The 7,909-nt window shown below is 43.3% G+C and overlaps 1 protein-coding gene across 1 annotated transcript in view; it reads left to right on the top strand.

Annotated features, from left to right (window-relative positions):
• The first annotated feature begins 814 nt into the window (after positions 1-814).
• The window catches only part of LOC126234332 (uncharacterized), a 126,982-nt gene continuing 119,887 nt past the window's right edge, over positions 815-7,909 (top strand). The window contains exon 1 of the mRNA XM_049943017.1: positions 815-891. The gene's annotated coding sequence lies outside the window, so the exon portion shown is untranslated. The remainder of the gene's footprint in view (positions 892-7,909) is intronic.

Raw genomic sequence — 7,909 nt, 5'->3', positions numbered from 1 at the left:
AGGTTCAGAAGAATGTAGGTTGCAGTAGATACCGGGAGACGAAGAAGCTTGCACAGGATAGAGCTGCATGAAACCAGTCTCTGGACTGAAGACCACAACAACAAACAGGTATCCAGGACAGAATTAGATCCAGGGAAAAATCATCATGGACAGAAGAGCGAAGATTGTTGCAAAGTATGAGAATTAAAGAATATTGGACAAGCATAAAGAAAATTAAGCTGATCCTAATTAAAGTGATCGTGAGATGTGCAAGACTAAAAGAAGGAGGAGAAGTAGCACTAAAGGAAAAAAGTTACTCCTTGTTAAATTTTGTAGAAGCTAAACATGAAAACGAAAATACGTTTCAGAGATGGTTCGCAGGAAGCTACGTCTTTCCCCCCATCCCAACTCAACATTCCGGAGTGTGGATGAGTCAGCAGCCGCCTCCACCCCTGCAGCCGCTAGAGACTCCTGAGGTACGACGGTGAACTTCTTTTTCCTTGCCGGGACACCGCGATAACGCGAAAGCAGTCTTCCCTCCTCCACGCCTGCGGCGGCAATGGGAACCCTGAAAGCGATCCAACCAAAACACTCTTCGCATCGTCGCAGACGCGCGGGGAATTTCCGCATCCCCCACTCCACACCACCCCCCGGCGCCCCGCCCCTCAGATATCCGAGTATCGGGACGCGCAGCAGGTGGAGCGGCGTCCTTCGCGCCGCATCTCATCGCGTCGCGACGCACGCAATCCTTTGCGCATGCGCACTAGCGCCCCGCCGCGAACGCAATTCAGAGGTCCGAACCGGTTGCCAGCCACGACTGGCCTCAGTCAGCGTTAACCTCCTGCGCCGAGTGGACGTCCGTGCAGTGTGCTCTCCGCTTAAGACGCTACTCTATCGCGACCGGTATCACTGGTAATGTTGTGAAACACTTTTCTTTTGTTATCTATTTCTCCAAGTACATCAGTATTGCTGCTTCACATAGCTAATTGCTTCCTAGTTTTCTTATCTCCGTGTAAGGCTGTGTCTGTGTCACTAGTTAAAGAATTGATTTCAAGATGCAAATTTTCGTGAAGAGGCAGATCTCACGCATTGTCAAGCCACATCTATGTTCGCTGAGGCACTGTGAAAGAGAGTAAATAGTTTAGCACGAACATTTTGGCCCTTATTCATTTCGCCGATGATCTACATCTACATATAAATCTACATCTGCATTATTACTCCGGAATTCACAACTAAGTTTCTGGCAGAGGGTTCAATGAACCACCTTCAAGCTGTCTCTACCTTCACACTCTCGAACGGTGCGCAGGAAAAACGAGCACTTAAATTTTTCTGTGCGAGCGCTGATTTCTCGTATTTTATCGTGATAACCATTTCTCCCTATGTAGGTGGGTGCCAATAGAATGTTTTCGCAATCGGAGGAGAAAACTGGTGATTGGAATTTCATGAGAAGATTCCATCGCAACAAAAAAACGCGTTTGTCGCGCGGGATTAGCCGAGCGGTCTAAGGCGCTGCAGTCATGGGCTATGCGGCTGGTCCCGGCGGAGGTTCGAGTCCTCCCTCGGGCATGGGTGTGTGTGTTTGTCCTTAGAATAATTTAGGTTAAGTAGTGTGTAAGCTTAGGGACTGATGACCTTAGCAGTTAAGTCCCATAAGATTTCACACACATTTGATCATTTGAAAAACGCATTTGTTTTAATGATTGCCATTCCAATTGACGTATCATGTCTGTGGCACTATCTCGCCTATTTCGCGATAATACAAAACTAGTTGTCCTTCTTTGAACTTTTGCGATGTCATCCGTCAGTCCTACCTGATGCGGATCCCACGCCGCACAGCAATACTCCAGAATAGGGCGGACAAGCGTGGTGTAAGCAGTCTCTTTAGTAGACCTGGTGCACCTTCTAAGTGTTCTGCCAATGAATCGCAGTCTTTGGTTTGCTGTACTCACAACATTGTCTATGTGATCGTTCAAATTTAGCTTATTTGTAATTGTAATCCCTCAGTATGTAGTTGAATTTACAGCCTTCAGATTTGTGTGACTTATCGCGTAATCCAAATTTAGCAGATTTCTTTTAGTACTCATGTGAATAACTTCACACCTGAAACTTCCTGGAAGATTAAAACTGGGTGCCGGACCGAGACTCGAACTCGGGACCTTTGCCTTTTGCAGCCAAGGGCTCTACGAAGCGCTTGGTAGAGCACTTGCCCGCAAAAGGCAAAGGTCCCGAGTTCGAGTCTCGGTCCGGCACATAGTTTTAATCTGCAAGGAAGTTTCATATCAGCGCACACTCCGCTGCAGAGTGAAAATTTCATTCTGGAAACTTCAGACTTTTCTTTATTAAGGGCCAATTGCCACTTTTCGCATCATACAGACATCTTATATAAATCATTTTTCAAATCGTTTTGCTCATCTGAGGACTTTACCAGACGGTAAATGACAGCATCATCTGCAAACAACCTAAGAGAGTTACTCAGATTGTCGACTAAACCGTTTATGTAAATCAGGAACAGCAGAGGGCCCTAACACTTCCTTGAGGAACGGCAGATATTACTTCTGTTTTAGTCGATGGCTTTCCGTCAGTTACTACGTCTGTTACCTTTCTAACAAGAAATCACGAATCCAGTCGCACACCTTGGACGATAGTCCATAGGCACGCAATTTCATTAGAAGTCGCTTGTGACGTACGGTGTCAAAAAAAGCCTTCTGGAAATCTAAAAATATGGAATCAGTCTGACATCCCCTGTCAATAGCGCTTATTACTTCATGAGAATAAAGAACTAGTTGTGTTTCACAAAAACGATGCTTTCTGAATTCATGTTGGCTGTTTGTCAATAAATCGTTTCCTTCGAGATGACTCATAACGTTCGAACACAGTACGTGTTCCAAAATCCTACTGCAAATCGACATTAGCGATTTGGGTCTGTAATTCGGCGGATTACTCCTATTTTCTTTCTTGGGTATTGGTGAACGCGAAGAAAAATCTGCCACCGTATAAAGCTCTAATATCTCTAATTTTGCTATGATGGCCACTATGTAAGATGAATGTAGCAAGAAAAATCCTGTTTCTTGGTTCGTCTAAGGACATTCGCTCTTTTAGTTTCCAGAGTAATTTACGCAAGGCACAAACGTCTTTGTGTTAGCGCCTTCATTCCGCCGGCGTTTGTTCGGCATGTATATGACGCTGTTGCGCTCCAGAAGTAATACAGTCACAAATTGCGAGTCTCGGCTTTGCGTTTTCCTCTCCCTCGTCGTACTAACTTGTTAAAGATCACAAATTGGCAACCAGTACATAAGAATCAGTCAATGAGTTTTGTAAGCTACGAGAGGATTTCAAAAATTAAGTTACTCAGTATTCTGCAGGCAAAGTAACTTTTCTTGATTGCTACACTGCACAGATACATGACTCTATTTCTTACATTGTCACCGAATCTCTGGGAACAACGGAGATGTCTACATATATTTTAAGGGTTGTCAAACATATAGTTTGTTTTCAGAACTGGTTGAAGAGCTGAAAATGCCATATTCTCTTTTGTCCGTGAGGCACTGGCTGGATTAAATAGATAGTCCATAGGCGTCTTTTTTATTTAACTAAGGCGCTTGATTGTGTTTATCATAGAATAATACTGGACAAGTTGGACCATTATGTAATAAGAGGAGTAGCTCACAATAGGTTTCTCTCATACAATAATGGGAACCGGTGTGGCGTGAATTCCTATTGGGGTGTGGTTTAGTGTGGTGTGCCTCAGAGGTCAGTGCTGGGACCACTACTTCCATAATATTTCTGTTTGCTGATGGTAATAGTTTGACAAAGAAGGATGTCGAGGGCATATAAGCAGTGTATCAAATAGCATAGTTCAAGGCTTGTTCATGCTTTTAGAAATAAAACTGATGTTAAATCACAGTAAGACTCGGTTCTTACGGTTTCTAACATACAGTTCAGCCAAAATTGACATTTTAATTACACAGAATGGGCACGTGTTTACTGAGCGTGAACGGTCCAAATTACTAGGTGTTCAGACAGATGGATGGCAATCTGTCATGAAAAGCCTATGTTCAGGATCGTTTTCAAAAACCCATTGCTGCTATATTTACCATTAGAAGAGTATCTACAGTAGGTGATAGTCCAGCACGGAAACTAGTCTACTTTGCTTATTTTCATTCGCTTATGGCATTTTGCATTTTATTCTGGGGTAGCTGTACCCATTCGCAAAGGGTATTTTTGTCTCAGAGACGGACAGTCCTGGCAATATGTGGTAGAAGTTCGCGAACCAGTTATTGAGTCCTGTTGAGAAGTTGGGGATTTCTGACACTGGGCCTTTCAACATATGTTTTCTTTAATATCGTTTGTTGTTAAGAACATTAAACATTAGCTTATACCAAAGAATCAGCAGCTTTCAATCAATTAATATTAGGCAGAAATACAATCTGTATTTGGATCGTATCTTACCGACCCTTGTATACAAAGGCGTGCAGCATTCTCCTGCATCCATCTTCAATAAGCTACCACAAGAATTACAATTACAATTGTCCTCGAACTTCGAAATGCACATTAATGTATTCTTCACGGCTCACTCCTTTCTCTCTGTCGGGGAGTCCCTGTAAAAAGAATTAAGGTAAATCGTGTGGTGTACTGCTGATTACGCCAATATATCCTCACCAGCTTGTTGTCTGCATAGGATTCGTGTAAATATTATCTGTTTTTTACATTTGTGGTATTAATTTCATGTATGGATTCGTCCCATGATCACGGAGACTTGCTCCTCTTCAGACAGCAGTAGACGAGAAATATAAATTTAAAAAAAAAGTATCAGAACATTTTACCGATCATTCAATTCCTTGACGTTAGATATCCACTCCTTTGTCACGAAGCCATTCAATAACTGCTGTGTGAACTTCTTCATCGGTGGAAAATCTCTTCCCTCCTCCCCCCCCCCCCCACCCCCTCGATTTAGTTTCAGGTTCCCGAAAAAATCAGGCTATTATGTCGGATGCTTTCAAATCTCACATCGAATCATTAACTCTATGGAAAAGCTTGCGTTGTGCGGGTCGTGTGTGATGTTGCATTGTGGTGCAGAAGAACAATGCCTTTGCTTAACTTCCCACGCCTCTTGCACATCACATTTTTGTCCACAAGAATCGTACTGTCCATTTCACTCCAACTTTGGAGTACTTTTCCAGTTGCCGCGCAATTTCACACGCACCGTGTGATGCACCTGTTACTCTTACCGTAGCAGAACTGTATCTGCAGGAGACACAAAACATGTACGTCTTCTGACAACGCGCCATTTTTGTCATGCAGTGGTCTTAGCGTGGGACAAACCAGTGACTTATAAGGAATACAGCTTATTTTCTGAAGCCTTACATGCAGTCTTCGCGAGGGAATACTACTTGTTTAAAATTCTTCCCTTGAATCTCTCTGTAGCATCTAAATTCATGTGGTCATTCTGCCTATACTCGCCCTGGATGGATACAAAATTCCTGAGTACTGATAACAAAGGGAATTTGCCCTTAAAGTCGCGTCGGCGACGGGGTCATTAGAGACGGAACCCAATTTCGTAATGGGGAAGGATATAGACGGAAATCGGCAGAGTCCTTTCAAAAGAACTACTCCTACAGTTGCCAACAGCGTTTTAGAAAATTCAGGGAAAACTTCAATCTTGATGGCTAGACGGTGATGTGAACCTCCCCACCTCGCACGGTGATGTGTACGTATCCGAACCTACCCGTCTCTCACAATCACCTTCCACTCATGACGAAGGGCGGTGTTAGCGAAGGCTCATTACAGCACACCTCTTATTAGATTTACCTCATACTCTTACTACGTTTTTGTATTCAGGTGAGCCTGAGACTTTTCTCTCATTTTTTCGACAATCTAAATATTAATATTCTTTTAGTTCTGTATTTTTGCATGTTCTGCATGTTCTGCCGTATGACTTCAACCATTAACCCTATTGTTAACAGTTAAAGTTAGTAAAATTTTTTTGTTGAACACTTGACACCCTCGCGCATTATACCTCAACTTCTCTAGAAGTGGAGTATTTACTTACATTTTCCACTTGTATTATATACTGTTATTATAAAACTCCCCCCCCCCCCCATGAACCATGGACCTTGCCGTTGATGGGGAGGCTTGCGTGCCTCAACGATACAGATAGCTGTACCGTAGGTGCAACCACAACGGAGGGGTATCTGTTGGTTCCTGAAGAGGGGCAGCAGCCTTTTCAGTAGCTGCAGGGGAAACAGTCTGGATGATTGCCTGATCTGGCCTTGTAACACTAACCAAAACAGCCTTGCAGTGCTGGTACTGCCAACGGCTGAAAGCAAGGGGAAACTACAGCCGTAATTTTTCCCGAGGGCATGTAGCTTTAAGAACAGAAGCTATCGAAATCTGGTGCTACAGAAGAAAGCTGAAGATTAGGTAGGTAGATCACATAACTAATGGGAAGGTATTGAATAGAATTGGGGCGAAGAGAAATTTTTGGTACAACTTGACTAGAAGAAGGGATCGGTTGGTAGGATACGTTCTGAGGCATCAAGGGATCACCAATTTAGTACTGGATGGCAGCGTAGAGTGTAAAAATCGTAGAGGGAGGCCAAGAGATGAATACACTAAACAGATTCAGAAGGATGTAGGCTGCAGTAGGTACTGGGAGATGAAGGGGCTTGCACAGAATAGAGAGCTGTATCAAATCAGTCTCTGGACTGAAGACCACAACAACAACAACAATATCCTAAACCTATGCAACATCCCCATTATATTTTGTTTCTGTATGAAATTTAGCCCAACTTTACCTCCCTCTCTATAACAAACTGTTATCCAACTTAAGCTCGTGTGCTAACCTTTGACCAAACAGAATCCAATTCGAACTGAACTGTAACTGATCTGAATGCAGCTTGTCTTTATATTAAATGCGCAACTGTAGAAACCAGTTATCTGGCTCTAATCAAAATTTCCGCTCACCTTGCGTCTTGACAACATTGCTACAGATTTCTCGAGTGCACAACAGCAAACAGGCAGCAACTAAGACAGATTTCTGTTTCTAAATACATATTCAAACTGTTGCATGTGGTAATGCGTAATGATAAACACTGGGTGGGGAGAGTAATTATCCCTATAAAATGATTTGTCAGTGCAACGATTGTAGAATGAGGTATGTATTCAAAAAGACAGAGTAAAATTTCGCGTGATCTTCACACATAACATTGGCCTAAACAATACTATACTTAACAAAGCGAACAATCATTTAAAAAGGGTATAATATTAAAGAGAATTTCTGTAACAACCAACTGCTTAATCAGTTAATACACTACTGGCCATTAAAATTGCTACACCACGAAGATGACGTGCTACAGATGCGAAATTTAACCGACAAGAAGAAGATGCTGTGATATGCAAATAATTAGCATTTCAGAGCATTCACACAAGGTTGGCGCTGGTGGCGACACTATCAGTTGAGATGACAGGCATCTTATCCGCATGGCTGTAACGGATCGTGCAGCCACGTCTCGATCCCTGAGTCAACAGATGGGGACGTTTGTAAGACAACAACCATCTGCACGAACAGTTCGACGACGTTTGCAGCAGCATGGACTATCAGCTCGGAGACCATGGCTGCGGTTACCATTGACGCTGCATCACAGACAGGAGCGCCTGCGATGGTGTACTCAACGACGAACCTGGGTGCACGAATGGCAAAACGTCATTTTTTCGGATGAATCCAGGTTCTGTTTACAGCATCATGATGGTCACATCCATGTTTGGCGACATCGCGGTGAACCTACATTGGAAGCGTGTATTTGTCATGGCCATACTGGCGTATCACCTGGCGTGGTATGGGGTGCCATTGGCTACACGTCACAATCACCTCTTGTTCTCATTGACGGCACTTTGAACAATGGACGTCACATTCCAGATGCGTTACGACCCG

The sequence above is a fragment of the Schistocerca nitens genome, chromosome 2 (genome assembly GCF_023898315.1).
Source record: "Schistocerca nitens isolate TAMUIC-IGC-003100 chromosome 2, iqSchNite1.1, whole genome shotgun sequence".
Lineage (NCBI taxonomy): Eukaryota > Metazoa > Arthropoda > Insecta > Orthoptera > Acrididae > Schistocerca > Schistocerca nitens.
The sequence above is the reverse complement of the archived record's forward strand: the minus strand, read 5'-3'. Positions and strand labels throughout refer to the sequence as shown.